General features: G+C 43.1%; 1 protein-coding gene across 4 annotated transcripts in view; it reads right to left on the reverse strand.

The window, feature by feature from the left end:
• LOC114050378 (pro-neuropeptide Y-like) overlaps window positions 1-22,449 on the reverse strand; it is a 32,909-nt gene that overhangs the window by 9,078 nt on the left and 1,382 nt on the right. Inside the window, exon 1 of one of the 4 annotated variants that reach the window (XM_027871998.1) lies at window positions 1,524-1,622. The exons of the other annotated variants lie outside the window; for them this stretch is intronic. The gene's annotated coding sequence lies outside the window, so the exon portion shown is untranslated. Of the gene's footprint in view, window positions 1-1,523; window positions 1,623-22,449 lie in introns of those variants that run through there. 4 annotated transcript variants of the gene reach the window in all.

Here is a 22,449-nt window from a genome sequence, read left to right on the forward strand (position 1 = left end):
GGGGGTGGGGGATGGAAGTTGTGGTTTGGCCCAGAGTAGGCGGGGAGGTAGCTAGATGGCTCAGTTGATGGAGGGGTGGGCCTGAGTTCAAATGTGACCTCAAACACTAGCTGTGTGACCCTGGGCAAGCCACTTAACCTGTTTGTCTTAATTCACTGGAGAAGGAAATGGCAAGCCATCTCAGTATCTTTGCCAAAAACAAAAACAAAAAACCAAAAAGCCTACGGACGGTATGGTCCACAGGGGTCCCGAAGAGTCAGACACTTTGACTAAACGACTGAACAAGGTGGGGAGGTCTGGGTGAGGAACTCCCTCTACCAATAACAGGTCAGCACCTTTCCAGTCAGTTTGGCTTTGGTGAGTTACCCGGGAATGGGAAGAACCTATGTGACTTGCTCAGGGTCACCTAGCCAGGATGTGTCAGCGGCGGCATGCACGTTAGGAAGCAGCAGGGCCAATATTCGAGACTGGATCCTCTGAGTCCAGATCGAACACTCTTTTCACTCCACTGGAAACTTTTTCTGCTGAGGGTCAGGCTATCTCGGGCTGGCTCGCCCCGGCTCTTCCGAGCCAGCGCAACTCCCTGGCCCTGCACGAAGCTTCTGCCGAGATGCATCTGCTCCACTCCCCACCCGCTATGTTTGCTGAGAGGAGCGAAGGAGGGAGTTCAGCATCTGAGGCGGACAGCTGGCTGTGCTGGGAGCAAGCGGGCTCGAGACGCAGGGACCCAGCCCCGGGCCCCTCACATGCGCAGTTCAGACTGTCCACGTCTAGGAAGAGTCGGGCTACAAGGACCATGGTAAGGCGAGGGGCTCCTCACTGGTCTCCATCTCACCCTCTAAACTGTAATTTCTCCCCAAATGGAAAGTAGAAAAGGTAATCATGGGAAACCCCCAGCGCAAAAACACCTCCCTCTTGACACCTTTCAGCCCAGACACCCACTAAGCATGTTTTGCACACAGTGGGCGCCTAATCAGTGCCTCTTGAATTTTTTAGGGGGGGAATCGGGACAGACCGCCCTTTGCACGGTGGTTCAGATTTCTCCCTCCCCACCAAGAAGTGGAAAGAAAACTCCTAGGGTGAGCCTTGTAGGTCAAGCAGGACCCTGACACGGAAACTTGGGTGAAGAAGGGGAGCACCCCCCCTACACACACACACACACACACACACACACACACACACACGCACGCACGCACACACGCCACCCTTGAAATCTCACTTTGACCTTTCTGTGCTCATAAAATTGGCTCTATGGTAGGAAATTCCCAGACGGGACAGAGGTGTCCTGGATAGAGCTGGAACCTCATACTAGATGAGGAAGGGGGGAGGGGACGGGGAGAGGGGGACGCAAAGCAAAGAAGCCACTCGGACAACCAAGACTTGGAAGTCTAGAGAGAAAGAAGCAGCTCCGAGGAATCGTCCCTCCAAAGTTCAGCCGCTCTGCTCTCTGCTCTCCTGTTCCCCGGAGGGCTGACAGAGAGAGCCAGCGGGCAGGTAAGCCGGGGTGGGGAGGTTAGACTTACGGTGGGTGGTGGTCCTGTCTAAGTAAGGAGATGATGCTTCTCTGCTCCTCTTCTCAGCCGGAGAGTGAGTTCCCAGCTCTGGGTCGGAGCTGTGCCACGCCAGGGCTTTTATGGCTCTCCGCTTCCCCCCCCCCCAAAAAAAACACCTCCCCAGTGGCTGCAGGAGGGGCCCTGGGCAATCACGTTCGGATGACTACCACCTCAACCATTTACCGCCTCCGCCCCTTTCCTGAGCTGCCAGAACGTTACTAGTACCTCCTCCCCTCCCTCCCCTTCCCTCCCGCCCCGTGCCGGGTGTAGCCGGGAGATCAGGACTCCAAGGTGATGTGTGCGGCTGTCTGTCGGAGATCTGGAGTGGCGCCCCCCTGGAATGGGTGAGAATGCCCCTTCACCCTCTAGCTAGCTGTCCTCTCTCTCCCCCATCCCCTCACATGCCTCCTTTGCGCCCTCTTTGGCAAGGCCAAAACTTCCTCGACGCGCGGCAGCAAGCAGATGCCAGCCCTAGCCGGCTCACCCTTCACCTCCTGGACACCTGTTTGTCTGGAGGTGAGAAGAGCTGTGCTTCTCCCGAAACTGCAGTCCCAAGAGCGGCCGAGCGTCCCAGCCTTGCCTAGCTTCCACTGGACCAACTTTGTCCGCGGCTTCCTCTGTTCTCCACGTTCCCTGAAGGGTCAGACGGCCTCGGCGGTCCGGGGTTCCACTGACCCCCTTCACAGCTGACAAGAGCTTTCACTTCACCTCCAAGCCTCTCCCCGCCCCAGTTTTCCGAGCCAAGCGCTCCCCTGGCCCGTCCCATCGCGCTCTAACTTGGCCTTTCCTCCAAATGCGCTCCTGGAAAGATCTGGAGCAGCGATCAGCGGACGTTGGCTGCACGCCGTCCCCTCTCCTACCTAGCGTCTAACCCCGCCGCCTTCGTCTCTGCTCTTCCATACCGCGACAGATGCCTCTGAGACCGTGACGGTGGCCAAGCTCCCCCTGGGACCTCGAAGAGCTTGTAACTGAGGTGCACTTTGCAGTCTGGGGGAGCACAAGTAAACGCGTTGCGTCTCCCAACCCCAGGAACCCAGCAGGGCAGGCCTGCGATGTTTGACTCTTTGGGTGGGTTGGAGACCATGGGAAAAAAGCTGGGGATTCCAACAGCCACTGGGGAAGAGGAGACGAAGCCCCTGGGTTACGCTGCCAGCCAGCTACAAAGCCAGGCACAGTCACTTAAGGTTAACCAGTTGGGAGAATCTTTTTATCGAGGTGCTCAAATGGGAATCTCTTTTTCACAACAGCAGAAACCCGAGCAGAGCCAGGCTGCGCACCCTCGTCGCCACCACACACCTGTTGGCGCTCCGGCCACCCTGGCAGAGTCAGAATTTGGCGAAGCAGGCTGAGCTCCTGCGCACACTACTACAACTCCCAGAATGCTGGTGGCGCAAAGGCGATAGTGCCTACTGAAAAGGCAAAGTTTGGATGAACTCTTCCGATGTTCAGATACCACAAGGTTCTAACTATTTTTATCAGAGCGCGCCAGCATTTCCTTACTTTTAAGACGGAGAGCGGTCCCAAACTGGGTGTAAGTTCTATGAGGTCAGCTTGGTTGGTTGCTTTATAAATTTCTATAGTCCTAGCATCCTTGCTCATAATAGGTATTTAATAAATGATAGTTGGATTGGACTGGATTGTGTCTTTTTTTTTTACCTTAATAATAATAATAATAGCTGCCATGCACTTATACACCCCTTTGAGGCTCGAAAAGCCCTTCACACAAATTCTCTCATTTCGTTTTCACAACAAACCTGTGAAGTTTCCCCCCCTTAATTTTACAGATGAGGTAACTGAGGCTCAGAGAAGTTAAGTAATTTCCTCATAATCACACAGCTACTGAATCTCTGAGGTCAGATCTAATCCTGGTTTTCTAGACTCCAGTTCTGCTCTGCAATCACACACACACTCCAGATTACACTTTTTGAAGATTAATGGTGGTGAATTGAATAGAACATTAGACTTGGAATTAGGAAGAATAATCTTTGTGAGTTCAAATTTGGCCTCAGACATTTAGTAGCTGTATGACCCTGGGCAAGTCACTTAACCTCAGTTTCCTCATAGGTAAAATAAGCTGGAGAAGGATATGGCAAGCCACTCCAGTATCTCTGCCAAGAAAACCCTTGACTCACAAAGAGTCAATGCAATTGAACAACAACATATTTTGATCTATGTGACATATTTCAACTAAAGGACACTGCCTTTCATTGCACGTTGCATTTGTGCAGGAAATAGACAAAAAGTAAGGATCTCTTAGCTTCTCTGAAAGGGGGCGACTCTAAACGGTTACTAATAAATTGGAGAATTAAATTGCTCTACTATTTTCTCTATTTTCTTTTATTAAAATGGAAAAGGAGATAGAACGATTTCTTTAAAATGTTTGAAAATTCCAAAGTACACTTTAAAATGGGAGGTTGTTAGACCTATAGAATTTGGAAGGAACAAGATTTAAAACTGGAAGGGGTTCTAGATATCATCGAGGCCAACCTCTCACACCATTTGACATGTGAGGAAACAAGCCCAGAGGGATCATAGGATCAGAACTAAAAGGACCTTCGAGGTCAGGGAATCCATTTGACAGAGGAGGAGGCTAAGATTCAACTTGGCCTAGGTCTCATAGGTAGTACAGGAATGGGATTGGAAACCAGATGTTTTGGTTTGAAATTCTGTCAAGCCTGTTTGCAAGAGTCTGGCTGCCTTCATGAAGCTATTTGGAAACTTGATTGAATTTAATTATTTTAGTTTTAGCTAATGTTATCTGTACCTAAGGACTCAGGATTCAGGATTTCATCCTGTCCTCAGGATCTGGCACTTCCAGGAGGAAAAGAAAAAGCAGCAGGTTGGTGAGGTGTGGTTTAGGGTCCTCTGTGTCCCCCATTTAGGGGACCCAACATGCATGATTATATTACAGTAGCTCCAAGATACTGGACTTTGCAAATAAACAAACAAATAAATAGATGAGTGAATAAATAAATAGATAAATCAATGAATGAATAAGGCTTAGTTCAGCCTAGTTATAATCTCCTTACTCATTCATTTTAATACTTAAATATTCATGTATAAGCTTAGAGGCAAATTACTTCTTCCTCATCTATCATGAAAAGTATGACTAATAGCCATAAACTGAGTCTGGGAACATCCTACATGGGAAATTTCCCAGTGGAATAGAAAAGCTAAGATGAAGAGAGAAAACTGGGATCTGGGAGGAAAAAAACAGTGAATTAAATTTAGGTAGGAGTAGAACACAGACAACAAAAAAGATATAAAGACAATGTGTGCAGAGGCCAGCACATAGCTTATAGCAACAAAAATTATTTAAAAAATTTTAAGATGAAGGATTGACACCTAATAATGTTAGTTGAAGAAAGAATATGGTACATTATGCACAGGTTACCTTTCCCCCCTCTACCTTCATCCATTTCTTCGGGTGTATATAGAGTTATAACCTTAGTGGAGTATTAAGAACTTTGGTCCAGGGTCCTGAAATTTAGATTCTGCTGATAGCACTTTCATAGTTGATCTTAACACCTCATTAGCAAGAATTGTTCACTGATACAGGAAAATACCAGCACTCTTCCTCCCCTACCCATAATAACCCCCCAAGTCAGCTCTTTCAGGACTTTCCTCACCCCATAGCAGTAGTCTCTCCAGCAAGGACCTCACCATGTCTCCAAGGTATGTGTCTCTCTCTTTCCCGATCTCCCTATATCCAAGTTGAGAAGACCTCCAATCTTTCCTAAGTGTGCCTTTATGGGACCAAAGGGAGTACTTCTTTTATCTTCAATCAATTTGCAACTGCTTGTTGTGTATGTTACAATGGGGGTTTTGAGGGAGGGGATGGTTTGGATGAGATAATCGCTGAGGTTCCTGCCAACTCTCCAATGTGATTGTGTTTTCTTTTGAAATGAAAGTTTACTATTTCACAGAATTCTAAAGATTCTCCCTGCTGAGGAAGAAAGATATAGAATTTACACATTTACTTTTGGAATCTTAGTATATGGATAGCTTTCCTAGTTTAAAATCCCATTAATTTTAATCAAAGTGGATTTGCTTTTTTATTGCCTTATCAGTAATTGCTGAGAGATGAAGGCAATGCCTGAATGTTACATTTGGAACTGGAATTTTCTTTTAAAATTGCTTTGAGCTGCTTTTCCCCCAAATATCTAGTTTTTTAATCTAGTTGAGACCTGGAGTATAGTATGTGTGGGTACAGGGAACATTATGTACTAGAAATGAAAATGAAACAGAATGCTAATTCAAATTTGAGTTAAGCCCAGTACATGGACATCAACTGCTCTTATCAAATCTGTAAGGGGCTCTGCTCAGAAGGGGACAGCCATCAGCCATTTGAACTCAGAGAGAAGAAAATGTTCCATGGGTTTCTGTGTTGGGACCAGAGGTAAATGCCTCTGACAGCCTCTAATCCTGGGAAGAGGTCCACCTGCAGAACAGAGATTCTACCCCTACCTTGACTCCCCACTACAGAGGCAGCAAAGCACAGTGGACAGAGAGTCTGAGAGTGCCCTGGACATACCAGTCTGGGATTCAGAAGGATGTTCTTGCCATCCAGGCCTGCTCTCTCTGTCACTTATACAAAGACATGATACAAGAGCCATGAATTTCTTGGGAAACCAGTCTATCCACAAGGGTTTCTTCAAAGCCTGCCTGTCTCATGCTCAGGTTCATAATGAAGGCCAAGAAAAGAATATCAGAGCTAAAAGGGGCCTTAAAGGTAATTTAGTCCAGCTCAAAGAATAAAGCTTAACAGTGGTAGAGGGGCAATTTGAATCCAGGTTTCCAAACTCTCAGTGTAGTACTTTATAAAGCAGATAAGAAATGCAGGGAATTGAGCTTGGAGTCCAGAAGCCCTGAGTTCAAATCCTGTCTCAGATACTTAGTAACTGGGTGACTCTGGGCAAGTCCCTAAAAACTACTGTCTCCCTCAGTTTCCACATCTGTAAAATGGGAGTAAGAATGGCACATGGTTGTCGTGAAGAACAAGTGGCATAATAAATGTGAAAGGGCTTTGCAGATCTTAAAGTGCTTTATTATTGTTGTTGTTGTTTATTTCAATACTCCAAGGATCCCTGACTGGGGTGTTGTGGCTAATGCACGTCTCGATCCCTCTATACCTCAGGAGACCATCTTCCTGAGTTCCTCTGCCCCCAAATTCAGCATACTAAAGCCAACTTGGGGAAGTGCCTTGCCAAACTTTGCCAGGTTGCTTCTCCAGTGGCTAACCTGCAGGTGGTCACCTCCATTGGTGGGTTCAGACTCCAGGCTTTTCCATGTTGGTGGCTTGTGCTCAGCCAAAATGCCTCTAAGCACCCAGGGGCAACTCTATGCTATGATGAGGCACCAGAAATGGATGTTAGAGAATGAAAGGCACTCTGGGGCATACAAAAGGAGTGTAAAAATGGTCTTCAACCTCAAGAGCTTATCAAACAAATACAATCAGGCTGTTTTAAGAGGATTATAGTGCCTAGGACAGAGAAGGTGTCAGTCTCTCTGGACTCTGCCTCAGTCAGACTAAATCTGGAGTGTGTCCAGTAGAAGATGATCAAGATGGAGAGAAAACTGGAGAATATGCCGTACAAGGCCTGAGCAAAGGAATCAATCAATGATGAGCATTTATTAATCACTTTCTATGTACCAGGTGCTAAAGATACAAGGGGAAAAAATTAAGTGGTCCCTGCCCTCAAAAAGCTTAAATTCTAATAGGAAACAATGTGTAAGCAAGTCATAGGACATAAACAGGAAACATTCACAAAATAAACACAAGGGGGCAGTGGATAGAGCACCGGCCCTGAAGTCAGGAGGACCTGAGTTTAAAAACGGCCTCAGACCAAACACTTGCCACTTACTAGTTGTGTGACCCTGGGCAAGTTACTTAACCCCAATTCCCAATAAATAAATAAATAAATAAATAAATAAACACAAGGCAGATACTTTGCTTGGAAAAGAAGATTCAGAGGGGACACAAAGGGCTATCACAGCATTAACCTGCTCAATGCTGGAGAGCTGAATAAGGACCACTCACTATAAATGGCAGAAAGGTAGGAAATGTAGGAAAAGCTTCCTAACCACTGGAGCTGTCCTGGAACTCACAGGCTGCCAGGGAAGGTGTGCATCATTGGGAAGAGGGGTTAGACTTAGTCTACATGGCTCTAGAAGGCAGAACTGGGCACAATGGGGAGAAGATGCAAGAAAGCCCAGGAAAATGGCAGGAAATGGCAGGAAAAATTGTCATATGGCATTGAAGTGCATCAAGCAGAGGCTGTATGGCTCCTTGTCAGGGTCTGGGAGGTTGGAGAAGGGGTGCTGTCGTCATTGACTTGGGACAACAGGATGTATGCAGATGAAGGAATTATCAAGCATCAGAGTCAGAGTATTATTGGTGTAAAAAGTGGCCATCTGGTCCAACTTGTACACAATGGAGAATTCCCTCTATGACACACCCAAAAACACTGCTTAGGGTTAGAATTTAGGGTTTAGAGTTTAGGACTGTGCAAGGACGAACTTTGATGACTTGGCTCTTCTCAGCAATGCAAGGAACTAAGACAACTCCAAAAAATTCATGACAGAAAATGCTATTCACATCCAGAGAAAGAACTATGGAGTCTGAATGCAGATGGAAGCCGACTGTTTGCTTTCTCTTTTTTTGTTTCTTCTTTCTTGTGGTTTCTCCCATTTGTTCTAATTCTTCTTCACATGACTAATGTGAAAATAAGTTTAATATGAATGTATACATAGAGTCTATATCAGATGGTGTGCCATCTTGGGGAGGGGGGAGGGAAGGAAAGGAGAGAAAATTTAGAACTCAAAATCTTAGAGAAGTGAATGTTGAAAATGAAAACTAAATAAATTTTTTAAAAAAGATTAGAGTTTTGGGTTAGGGCTATGGTTAGGGTTAGTGGAAAGCATGCTGAATCTGGTGTCAAAGGACCTTGGCTAGAATCCTGGCTCTGCTCCTATTTATGTGAACTTGGGCAAGTCACTTTCCCTTCTTGGGATTTAGTGTCTTCATCTGTAAAATGAGGCATTCAAACTAGATGATGTTTGAAGTTCCTCCTGTCTCCAATTCTAGGCTATGTGGTTGTGCACTATGAGATACTCTTTATTTTTCTCTTTCTCTTTTCCTTCCTTTCTTCATTCTTTTCTTCTTCCTTTCCTTCCTTCTTTCTTTTGTTCCTTCTTTCCTTCCTTCCCTCTTTATTTCCTTCCTTTCTTCTTGAAGACTTCCTGAGGAAGCCCATTTAGCTTCGAGATGATTCCCAAAATTTGAGTAATAGAAAATTTTCCTGCCATTTCCTGCCATTTTCCTGGGCTTTCTTGCACCTTCTCCCACACTGCTCCCAGTTCTGCCTTCTAGAGCCATGCAGACTAAGTCTGATCCCTCTTGCGTATGACAGTTCTTCACATAGATAGCTATGATGTCCCATCCCAACTTCCCTGCTGAAACTTTTTCTCTTCCTCAGATTCAACATTCTCAATTCCTTCAAATGATTTTCTTGTGACTTGGACTGAAGGCCCTGCATCATCCTGGCTGCCAACCTCAGAATGCTCTTCAGCTAACCAGTGTCCTTCCTAAAATATGCTGCTCAAAATTGAACTTAGCTCTTTCAATGTGGTCTGACCAGTGCAGAGTATAGAGAGACAATCACCTCCCTTCTTTACCCCAGTACTAGATTCCATGCTTCTCTTACCATAGCCCAAGATCACATTTGCTCTCTCAGGTATCTGTGTCACACTGCTGACTCTCAGTGAATTTGCAGACCCCCCTCCCCAAATTCTCAGATCTTACCCTTGAGCCGTGACAGGAGTGGGAGCTTCTTGTTTTTATTGTACAGAAAGGAGCTCGTCTCTCTCTTGCAAAGTGACAGCTTCCACGGTAGCATTATGGGATTGTCCCAGGAGCTACAGATCTCCCTTGGGCTTCTGCCCCAAAATATAAGTGCAGGGTTGGCAAAGAATTAAGGGGAGGGAAGGGAACCATAATAAGGGGGAAAAGGTAGAGAGAGAGATGATCATTTGATGACTTCAGAATAAGTGGACAGAGCTTTTACTAGATTTGGGTACCTAACACTAAATGGAAAGGAAAAATAAAATGAGAAAAAGGCTCATCCTTCCAACACAAGTAGGACTTTGCTGCCGGGAGGGCTTGCCACTTGCTGGCTGAGAAGGTATGCACTCTGGCAGTGCTAATGGAATAGCTCTGTGTCGGAGTAATTTCAGAGTTCCATACTGCAGTTCTGACTGCCCCATTAAAGCTTTCATGGGAATGAAATAGTGGGTTTGCCCTTATCAAAAATGCATTTCCATACGGGAGTGAATTTGACAAGCTAATGAAAAACATGATTACAACAAGAGATGCTATAAGCTCTAAGATGGCTCTGTTCCATCCAGGCAAGAAGCCTTGGGTAGTCTGGGTTGTACAGTCAGAGGACCAATTTTGCAAATGGCTAAGTAGTTTTTTTAGCTCACAAAGAATCATTCAAAGGGTACTATTTGTCTTCTAGCAGCTATAATAGTCTAGAGGAAGATAACTATCTTTATATTGTATCTATTTATATATTTATATAATATTTATTATTTTTGTTAGTCGTTTCAGGTGTGTCCATCTCTTTGTGACCCCATTTGGGGTTTAATTGGCAAAGATCCTGGAGTAGTTTGCCATTTCCTTCTCCTGCTCACTTTATAGATAAGGAAACTGAGGCAAACAGGGTTAAGTGACTTGCTCAGGGTCATACAGCTAGTAAATACCTGAGGCTGAATTTGAACTCATTTCTTCCTGACTCCAGACTGGCATTCTATCCACTGTGCCACCTAGCTGCCCCAAAAAGTTAGGAAGGAGGTTTTCTCTCCCTCCTCAAATCTCCCTAGGGTTCTTTGGTTGGCTCCATCACACTTCCTTATTTGTATGCTATGGAATTCTCAGTAAAATGCATGCTCCGTTAGGGCAAGGGTTGAGCTAGCTTTAAAAAAACAAACCTTTCCATCCTTAAAACCCAACACAGTGATGTATACACAATAGACAATTAAATATTTGTTGAATGATTGAGTGGGGTCCACATGCTATTTGTCCATTCATTCTGTACCTGATGCCATCACACTTCCTGATTTTACCTTCTTTAGGAGGCACTTGCGAAGAGTTTCTGACTCCCCTTGTTTAAAAAATTATTCATACAAAGATACTCCTTTAAACAGTCCTAGCCATACGTTCATGCACACAAGACAGCTGAAAGCAATGTGAAGAACCATACAAAGAAATTGGAAGGAGGTGATTGTGGATTTTCAGAATCATGGTACCATGCAGGTGCCTAGGGCTAACAAAAGAATATTTAGACCCTTTCCTGTAATAATAATAGTAGACAATAACCTAGTGCCTTACATACATTATAATACTTGGAAAGTACTTGGGTAGGGCTGTATAAATGCCAGTTTAATTATTACTAATTTAATCCTCAAGAGAACCCTGTGAGGCTGGTATTATCATGCCCATTTTATGGATGAAAAAACTGAAAGTTAGCGAGGTCAAGTGGTTTCCCCATGGTTATACTGCTAGGAAGTGTTGAGGCAGGATTCAAATCCAAGCCTCTCTTGACTTCAAGCCCAGCTCTATCGGCCCTCCTCTCATCCAGCATCTGAGTAAGGAGGCAGGCATGGAAATGGTCCCTCACCTCCAGAGGTGAATAGCAATGTATTCTAGACAAATAGGAGAAACTGATGATTCATTCATTTGGTGACTGGTCTGTATAGGCCCCAGGAACCAGGTAAAAGAAAATTGTGAGTTTTTCTATTTATTTACTTTCCTATTATTCTACATGCCCAGCACACAATAGGTGCTTAATAAATGTTTATTGACTAACTAATAAAGCAAAAGACTTTAAATAGGAGACATCCAACTATCCTAAATAATTTTTCCAAGTTTGAAAACCAACAAAAATAACAATAACAACTCTATTGTGCAATCAGCAAGAACATTTTTTCAAAATATGTTACAGTGACCTCTTTTTAAATTTTCCCCACTGTTTACTGGTAATCTGCAGGTCTTATGGAATGACAGAAACTGATTAGGAAGGGACCTCAGAGGCCATCTAGTTTAACTCGTTCTCCAACCAGTGGCCATCTAGACTGTGCCTAAGCAACCCTTGAGGGGGAAGCCATCACTTCCTCAGGTGGTCCATTCCACATTGGGACAGCTGAATGAAATTAATGACAGTGGGTTCAGTTATCCCAGAGGTCAACACAGTGTCAAAAACAAGTTGGCATCTGCCAACTTGTTCTAAACCATCCATCGCCAGTGTATGGTAGCTATGTTTCCTCTCCCCATCTTCCCTGGATAAAAGAGGCAAGTATGAAACCTTTTGAGATTTCTCTGTCTAGGGTTATGGAAACACACAGCCACAAGCTTTTTTTCTAACAGGTTAACTAGTCAAATGCTTTCATTTTATTTCCATTATGAAAAATCCCCCTCTTAATGCAATGCCCATGGTCTTTGCCCATTTGGTAAAAATGGGTCTTTGTTGCAATATCTCTTCTCATCTTAGTGTTAGGAAAACTTGTCAGGAAAATCCTCAAAAGGCAGTATGATCATCTTTATACTAGCCGCCTTCTGTAGAGAATTACTCCTAATTATTCTGATGGAAATGAAAACATTCCCATCTTTCAGTAAAACAACGAAAAACCTCAGTAATAAAAATGCACTAAGAGTAAAAACACAGGGGGTGGTGTCAGTTTGACAAACCTCAAAATGAGCTTCCAGGGGAGAGGTGGAAGCAAGAGGGAAAGAGCTGATATCCTAATGTGATTCCCAGTTCAGTTGAGAATTACATAAGTCAGCTCACAGCATTTGAATATGGCTGCTAACCAGATTTAAGCCTAGTACACATTTCCCCTTACAAAATAGTAGATGAGGCTCTTAATTATGAATTTAAATGTCAGTGACATGTTACTTTCCACCTAACATTTTCTTCAAGCTCCTCCAGGGAATATTTTCTTCTGTTTGCAGACAAAAGTAATGGATCAGTCTTCGGGATTTTTTTTTTCATTTTGTCCTGACCAAGCTCTCCATCTCTCTTAAGTTTCCTGACGCTCAGCTTTCGGAACTTGAGAATCAGTAGCCACTGGATCTTAAATAGGAAAGAAGTTCCTGGCAAGAAGGGCCCAGGAGGGGATGATGGGAATTTCCCAAAGGGTGGAGAATATAAAAGGGTGGACCTGGACCAAGGATGTAACAATTAACTTCTTTCAAATTCAATTTGAACATAATTGTGAGGCTCTTTTATGCCTTCATCCAACTCCATGTCATAATTTGAACAATAGATGCTCTTGGTTTTTCCTACGTCGACGGCTATGCCAAACTCTTCAGAGGGATTGTGGATTTCATTTAACAGGATCTGAAATGCTCCAAGAATTGACAAAGGCAGTACAACATCATCTGCAAACAGAACCATCTGGAGACCCTCACAATCTATAGGGAATCCTTCTGCCCTTTGGACTCTGTGTTAGACCTCTGACACAGTGCTGGCAAATGCCTCTGGTGAGCATGTTTCCCTGCCTGAGACTGGTAATCAGTGGATTACCTATTAAAGTTATTGCTATATCTTCAAGAATTTTGACCCGGTTTTAATCATAGGCATGGATGATGGGATCCAATTGTTAGAGAAGTTTTAAGGGAGAGTTTTTCTCTAGCAAATCGCTTTTAAAAAATAATAAACAATAAACACACAATGAGATTCTGTGCTCTCTGTCCTTTTTAAGCCACGTACAATGTTTTTCGGTGGTTCTTGTTTCGAAGAGTCGCTATGTACAGCAATGACTTCACCCAGGCCCTGACCCATTCATAGCATTCACTCCCCACCACTCTGTATTGCTCCACCCAGACTGCTGGTGTTTCCAAAGGAGTCTCTCGGGCTCCTGTATTAGATTGCCCCTAGGCTTGGCCCTACTGTCAGTCATACTTTTTCTTCTTAAGAGTTTCTTGAATCTAAAGAAGTCAGGAACACCTGAGTTCAAGCCCTGTTGCTGATGTACTGGCTGTGTGGCCTTGGGCAAGGGATTAAGCTCTCGGTGGCCCAACAAACTCTCTAAGCTCATGACTTGTAACCCAGGTGCACCCTGGAGTTAGGAGAGGGAATTTCCTCCCTGAGAGTTCTGTTGCATTAATGAAATCATGGGCGTGAATTAACCCTCCTCCCCCCAAAGTCTGACTCTCCTAGCATCCTTACCCTCAGAACTTCAGGCTCATCACCCAGCCTGGGCTGAACTTGAAATATAAGTCCCTGCAAATGCTCCCTTGCCTACAGACCTCATATAAGTTTCATCATCCCATGCATTCCTTTACAAGGACAAGAAGTCCCGATCTAGATACTTCTAACTGCTGAACTTCGTATCCCTTGGGAATCATGGCATTCCTCGAGTCAGGGGAACTACCAGTACAACCAAGATGGCTTAGGCAAGAGGGTTTCTAACTTTTTTTGCATCATGAGCCCCTTTGGCAATCGGGAATCTTGTGTTGCCCATCTCAGAATTTTCTTTTAAATTCATGAAATAAAATACATAGGATTACAAAAGGAAACCAATTAAATTGAAATGCAGTTGTCAAAAGACTAAAAAGAAATTCATGGACACCTGGTTCAGAAACTTATGATAATCCTATGAAAGTCACTGCTCTCTGAGCCTCAGTTTCCTCATCTGCAAAATGAGGGGGTTACATTAAATGGTCTCTGCAGATCTAGCTTTGATACTCTCCTGAGTTGTCCATAGCTCCTTTCAGGCTCACAATCATCAAACCGCCCCCATGTCTGCACATGGCTAGTTTAAGTGGTTAACAAATGTAGAAAAGATTCCTAGCAGAGGCACTACACACCATTACAGACATACCTTTTGCTCCAGCCCGGGGGCCTCTGGGGATATTATCACTATAACACAGGCAAGAAAATAAAAGTGGCTGCGTGAGAGCCATCTTAACATCAAATTCCAGGTAATTACTGAGAACATCTCTGCCTCTTCTTGTCAGCATCACAGAGACAGGATTGAGGAAACTGACAGGTAATTGATGATGGTGGGGGATGGTGGGGGAGAGTTAAACCCAAGAACAAAAAGTCTACTGTAATTTTGCAGGAGATTTTTAATGTCTGCCCAGAGCAGAGCAAATGCTGAGAATTAAGTGCCAGGAGAAGCATCAAGAATTATAATCTTACATACAGCAATCTATTCATCATCATCATCATCACAGGTTTGCAAAGCAATTCCTATCCACAATTACAATTGATTTTCACAATAACCCTCTTTCTTCCTAATAGCCCTATGGGGCAGAACAAGTGTTCTCATCCCCACAGTAAGACAGGGGCAGCTTTGGTTCAGAGTTGAAGTGATTTACCCAAGGTCACACAAATTAGAGAGTGACAGAGCCTTGTGCTTAACCCAAGTCTTCTGGCTCCAACTACAGCACCCCGCACCCCACAGTCATTTCTTTACTAAAAAAAAAGTAGAAAGGAAGTGATTAGTTATTAGTTGTCTGTCTGGAACTCATCTGAGTGTAACCAATGGAATAAAATTCAGTAGCTCTGTGTTCCCAAACAAGGAACTATATGGTCTAGACTTACTCAGAATATCTTTACTGTAAAGATTACTAAACACTGGAAACAGAGAGTGGTATTTATGCATGGCAAAATAGGCAACTGCCTATTGTGATTTCAGAAGTACAAGGATAATATTAATATTAATGTTACTACTACTACTCATTACTCATTAATGTTACTACTACCACCATAACAGCTTTGAAAAGCACATATGTATGTGTAAATATGTATGTGTGTGTGTATGTATACACACACACATACATATATAAAACAAATATGTTATAAATACTATATAAGTTTTATTTTTATATGTATATGTGTAAATATATACACATACACACCTATGCATGTGTGTGTGTGTATATGTACACACAGAGACACTCCCAGTTAATCCAGTGTGGTAGGATACCCAAGGTATTACTATTCCCATTTTATGGATGCAGATAATTGAAGAATGACTCACTCATTATCATGTAATTTAGTGTCAGTGGCAGAATTTGAACCCAGATCTTCCTGGCTCTAAGTGCAGCTCTCTATTCACTGTTTGAGTCAGATTCCCAATGAGTTGGTAGACTCACCATCTTATCTGCATGGGAAGGTTTAGGGTCTGTTCTATTTGACGTCAGAGGGATGAGCTAAATGACCCATCACGGTCTTGACTGAACTTTATAACTGAGGGGAAGTAAGCCACTTTCACTCCATTTCATTATCTGTAAGATGAGGCAATGAGGCTGAATGAACCCCTGGTCAAAAGTTTACTAGCTTATGAACCTAGGAACTCTTTTCAATCATATGATCCCATGAATGCCCTACAAAAAGAAATGTCTTTCTTCCCTATAATCCTCATAAGGTCACGGGAAAAAAAAATGCAACTTTCTCTATTAAGCAACAATGTGCAGTTTTCATGTGATTTTTAAAAATACATCTAAAACCTACAGTCCCATGCTTAAAGATACTGGCATTTCACCGATGAGCTTTTCCAAAGCTTTCTAATCTGTTCCTCAGACGATCAATCAATAAGGCCTGGAGATATGAAAACAAAAGCAAATTAGCCTCTGCCCTCCAAGACCTTACATTTGAATGGGACAGACAGCAAGTATCCATATAAGTAGATGCCCAATATATACAAGATGAACACAAGGTGCTTCTGGGAGGGGCCAATCAGGGAAGGCTTCATGGAGAAATTGGCATATGTTTTGAGTCTTGGAGACTAGGGACTTCAAGAAGTAAACTGAAGAGGGAGGGGAGCCCTGTTATTGGGGATGGGCAGGGTTAAAAGATGGGCTGTGATCTAGCCGCACAGCTCTACAGAATGGGAGAAGGGGAGAAATGTGCAAGGTACTGAAGACTCCCAAGGGGACCCCTTGGGAAGTCTTCAATGCAGGAAAAAAGGAGTTTATTTTTTGACCCAGAGTCAATAAAGAGCCACTGGAGCTTGCTGGGGGGTGGTAGGATGATACAATTAGATTTACAGAAAGGAAATTTACTTTGTTTTAGGAAATATTACCTTGGCAAGTGAGAGAGAGGAAAGGGAAGAGATGTGAGTCTTTTTTGGTTGACCTTGCTACCTTCTAGAATTCAAGGTCATCTTGGCACCACATTGAAGAATTAGAGGAGGATTTTGGTTAAGGAAATATTACAATGAACATTGGATACTAAGGCATTGCTGGGATTTGTATTTTTTTAAATTTTTTTCCAATTACATGTAAAGATAATTTTTAATATTCTTTTTGGGTAAAATTTTAAGTTCCAGATTTTCTCCCTCTCTCCCTTTTCCCTGTCCCTCCTCCCTAAGACAGTAAGCAATTTGATATAGGTTATATATGTGCGACCAGATTCATATTTTTCTCAAGAACAATTTTTTAAAAAAATTATTCATCAGAATAGTCATTATTATTCATCAGAATAGTTAGATAAAGTAGTGTAGCAAGGGATTAGCCCTAGTCCATCATCAGTCACAGGTGCCTATTCTGGGAATAGCTACTGGCATTCACCAGCCCCACTCTCTCCCCCTCTTCCCTTTTGGAAAATTTGAGAAGAAATCTGGGACATTTGCATAGGATGATGGACAGATGAAAAGGCAGGAACGTTTCTCTGAATCCCAGTGCCCCAATCTTGTGAAAAAGAGGCATTTGGCCCCAGTGCTGGAGGAGGGAGGAGGTAAACCCTCTATAAGCTTACTGATAGTAGAGACCTAATTGCCAACTCCAGAGACATCCCTGCAGTCACCTGGGGAGACCCTCTGTGACAAAGGACACTCAGGTCCCTGGAGCCATGAGTTATTAACCCTCATCTGAGCCTCTGGGCTAATCACAGACTGATAGAATAACATACTCTTACAGTTGAAAGGGACCACAGTGGCTCTCTAATTCAACTTAAAACCAAAAAAAAGTAATTGCTACTACAATATATCCAACAAGGGGTAGTCCAATCTCTGTTTGTCAACTTCAAGTGAAGAAGTTAACCCATTCAGTATTGGGATAACTCTAGTTCTTAGGATTCTTACCCTGACATCAAGCCTAAAATTGCCTCTTTGCAAATTTCTATCTTCAGAAACCAAACAGGGCACATCTATCTATTTTCCACAGATACTTGACATAGTAATAATTTCCTAGCCAGCTGCTCAAGAACAAATTCCCAGAGAAAAGATCATATGAAGAAAGAAAATTATCATATACTGGTGGAGGGTCAAATAGTGGGAATAGTCAAATAGAAAAACAAGAGTTGAGGACAGTGATGGGGGAGAAGACCCCAGGATACCTGATGGGAACAAAGAAGAATAGTAGGAGGGAACCAATGGGATGGCATGAGCAGGAGGAGAGCTGCCAGTGATAAAACAATGTGGTGCAGAGCAGTCCCATAGGGAAATGAGCTTCACCCTTACTGGGTGATACTTAGGATAGTACTGTAAGATCATAGAAACAATACAGGGGGCAGGGTAGCTATAAGGGGAGAAAGGACCTAACTTTTTTTTTTGGTGAGGCAATTGGGGTTAAGTGACTTGCCCACAATCACACAGATTTGAACTCAGATCCGCCTGACTCCAAGGCCAGTGCTCTATCCACTGTGCCACCTAGCTGCCTCAAGGACCTAACTCTTGACTCTCTGTGGCTCAGAATGTGAGTTCTTGGTCATTCACTGCATAAGTAAAACTGTTCTATGTTTTGAATGCATACAAGCCTGACTGCTTGTAAAGGGAGCCGATAGCCACCCCTGGAGTTATGTCGGACACTGACATTTCCAGGCCCCATACAAAAAAAACCATAGAAGTGATAGGTCCTTAAAGTGAACTCGGGCCCTTTATGACATGAGGGAGCCTTTGACCCAAAAATGAAGCCAAACTACAACCAGAAATTTTAGCACCTGGTTCAAGCAATGCAAAGTGTCTCAGGTAAGTAGCAATTAATTTTGCAATTCATGGTATGGAAAAATTGAAGAAGTAATTGAGACAAATTGGGAATTAGTTGTAACAGTGGCCTACAGATGGGCATGATTAACAAGGCTTAAGCTGGTACTTCCACTTTTAACTATTCTTAGTATTCCCAAGAATATGGGCACAATAATTCTCTTACTATACATGGATCCACTTTATCCAAACTATCATAGTCAAACTGATCAGCTAGCTGTCCCAGCAGAACATAAGCTCCTTGAAGGCAGAGACTATTTCATTTTCCTCTTCATTTTGTCTAGGCTAGCACCTATCAAGTTTCTGATTAATAATAATGATACTAATAATTAAAATTTAAGAATATTTTTAGTATGTTTGCATACCGAGTAGGCAAAATCTCCAACCTACATAGAATGAAAAGCTTTCAAAATACAGAAACCAAGCAGAAGAAATCAAAACTGTGTGGGAGTAGGAAGAGGTCCATCCCATCCTTGTCATCCTCATTACTACTGGAGACATCCCAAAGATGTCTTCAGTGAACCTACAAAAGACGAGCTTACATTCTAATATTTTTATTCAGCTACAAGAAGCAGGCGTTTTATCCAGATGTGCAAATGCTCCACTGAACATTCAACGTAAAAGAACTAAAACTTGTCTCAGGACCATTTCTATCTGAACTCAATTGTGTAAGATGAGCTCCTAAGAACCACCCTAATAGCATGTTTGTGTAGCTGAGGAGGATTAGAAAGCACTTCCCTGACTGATGCCTCTTTCCTCTTTCGTCTGGGGTCCCATGACTGGCCTTGTGCATGGACAGGCAGAGCTGGCACAGAGCCAGGCACATTCACAGCGTCTGAGTCAACAGATATCTCTAAGTCGCCACGTTTGACTCCTGGTTTCTATTGCTAGTCACAAAGTCTCTCCAAATTATGCTAAGGATTTTCATCAATAAAGCCATATAAAATTCCCTTTCAACACAGCACCCTAACTCAGGAAATAAGAACAGGAAAAGATAGGTCAGGCTCTGAAATCCCACTTGTTTCTCTAGTGATTAGGGTTGAAGCCTTAAATATTCTCAAAAAACATTCCTTGTAATGAAAAGAAAAAAAAAGAGAAATCATCTCATGAATAGAGGCAGGAGGGCGAGAAAGTGAGCAGCCTTGGAGGCAGGAGATTTAGAGCTGGAAGGGACCTCGGAGGTCATTGAGGACAATTCTCTCTTTTTACAGATGAGGAAACTGAGACATAAAGAGAGGAAGGGATTTCTTCAAGGCCACACAGGCCATTAGTGGAGCACTAACCGCCACTGACTCGCAGCCCCTAAATGTGCTCTCACAAATTCCCTGGTTCCTCCATAAGCAACTGCAATATGACTCTTTGCTAATACACTTAGCTTCCTTTGAAATTGAGTGAAGAACGATAGCATCATTTTAGAATTTCTATCCTGTTGTGTGTATGTGAGAGAGAGAGAAAGGGAGAAAGAGAGAGAATGTGTGTGTGTGTAAGGGAATGAGAGCCTAGGGGAAAGTGCTGTGTGATTCCTGTCAAGTCAGTCAAGGGAATCCTCCACTCCACTAGGGACGGAGGAAAGGCTCAGAGAATTTTAGAAGAAAAATGATTAAATAATTACTGGTGAGATCCCTGTCCAGCTCCAGGGGACAGGAAAGGAAACTTCATTAGAGACATTTCCATTTCAAGATGCTGAACTTACAAAGCCCAGAGGAGACTGGATCCGGATTGTTGGGAAGGCTGTGGGTTCATTTCTGCCTCTACCTAAACTCTAGAGTAGGAGAAGATAAAGTGTGCTAGATTTAGAGCCAGAGAATATAGGCTCAGACCTTATTCCATTGCTTAGTCCTTGGGCCGGTCACTTCACCATTTGGGAGCTCAGTTTCCCTCTGCGATTCTGTCAGGCCCCATCAGTTTTGTAGAGCCTTCCTTCCCTCAGAATCTAAGTCTGTCTCGGTCTCTCTGTCTCTGTCTGTCTCTCTGTCTGTCTGTCTGTCTCTCTTCTCTCTATCTCTCTCTCTCCCCCTCTTTCTCTCTCTGTCTCTCTTTCTCTCTTCTCTCTTCTTTTCTCTTCTCTCTCTTCCTCTTTCTCTCTCTTTCTCTCTCTCTCTCCATGTCTCTCTATCTCTGTCTCTGTCTCTCTGTCTCTCTGTCTGTCTGTCCGTCTGTCTCTCTCTCATCTTGGCAAGAAGTTAGTGATCACATTTTTTAAAAAAATGTTGCCTTACTTCTTACCCAACAAGATAGAATCACCTCAGGACACAATCAATCAATTAACAAGCATTTACCAAATACTTACTTTGCACCAGTCACTGGGGACACAAAAGCAAAATGAAACTTTTCCCTGATCTCAAGAAGCTTATGTTCTAATGAGGGAAACAACATGTACATATCTTTGGTGTTGTGTCGTTTTCCGTTGTGTCCAATACTCCATGACTCCATTTGGAGTTTTCTTGGCACATACAGGAATGGTTTGCATTTCCTTCTCCAGCTCATTTCACAGATGAGGAAACTGAGGTAAACAGGGTTAAATGACTTGCCAAGAGTCATACAGCTAGTAAGGGTCTGAGGCCAGATTTGAGTTCAGGAAGAAGAGTCTTCTCGACTCCAGGCCCAACATTCTATCCACTGCACCATTTAGCTATCCCTATACAAATAGAAGCATATATATAACAGATACAAGTACAAAATAATAGTAATAGTACAATGCAAAGAGTTTCGGATTTGGACTCCATGGTTTTGGATTTGAATCCTGGCTCTGCTATATATTACCTGGGTCATCTAGGGCAGATCATTTCCCATCCCTAGGCCTGTTTATTCAATTAAAAAAAGTTGAGGTCCAACTGCTCGCTAAGGGCCTGTCAAGCTCTCAGTGCTATATCCTCAATGGTATAGTAGGTGCCATGGAGAAGGAAATGGCAACTCATTCCAATATCTTTGCCAAGGAAACCACATGGAAATGATCCACGGGGTCATGAAGAGTTGGACATAACTTAATAACTGAACAAAAATAAAAGTGGATCAAGTGCTGGATTTGGAGTCAGGAGAGACCTGGATTAAAATCTTGCTTCAGACACTCATTTTGCTATGCGATTCTGGACAAGTTACTTTTAACCTCTCAGCTTCAGTTTCTTCTTCAGTAAAATGGGACAAGATAGCATATAATCTCTCTGAGTCATTTTGAAGATCAAATAAGATTGCACGGATTTTGAAGATCAAATAAGATAGTACTTTGTAAACATTAAGATGCATGTCAATGCCAGTTTTCGTGATTATAGGCACAGATCATTAATGTTCAGAACAGAAATAGTCCTATAAAAGGTTGACTTTGCACTTGTGGAGGGGGTCAGAAAATCAGGCTTTAGCTTGTTCCCACAAAGGAAGGTCCTTCAGGAAAGAAATGTCTCCAGGCTGGGAAGAGACATTCTTAGATGGGAAAAGAAATGAGCCCTTCCCTTTGAATGTCAGAGCTCAGGACAGAGGCAGTAAGTGTCTATCTGATCTGCTCGTGCTAGGACTGAGCCACAGAGCTTTGTATTTTCATAGACTCTGCATCTACCATGATGAAATTGTTTTTTTTTTCAGGAAACATCCTTGTCATCCCCTGCGCTAATAAAGATTAACTGAGCATAACCTTTCTAGCACAGGTAATATACAGTTCCTCCTCATCCACCAGCATACCTTCCATCACAGAGCAACTGAACATGGCCTTGCTTTTGCTCAAGCTCTTGCCACAGCTAATCATTGACTGAGGCGTAGAGAATCAGGCATACAGTAGAGGATTAATAACAGCCCTGCTGCCCCCGAACCCAGGATTTGTACAATCAGTTTTTCCTTGATCTCAATATAAAAGAGGTGACATGTCAGGGATTTGAGGCTGTTGCATTGTGCTAATTCAGAAGTGAACATCCCA

This window comes from Vombatus ursinus, unplaced genomic scaffold (assembly GCF_900497805.2).
Source record: "Vombatus ursinus unplaced genomic scaffold, bare-nosed wombat genome assembly UNPS02014799.1, whole genome shotgun sequence".
In the NCBI taxonomy this organism is placed as follows: Eukaryota; Metazoa; Chordata; class Mammalia; order Diprotodontia; family Vombatidae; genus Vombatus; species Vombatus ursinus.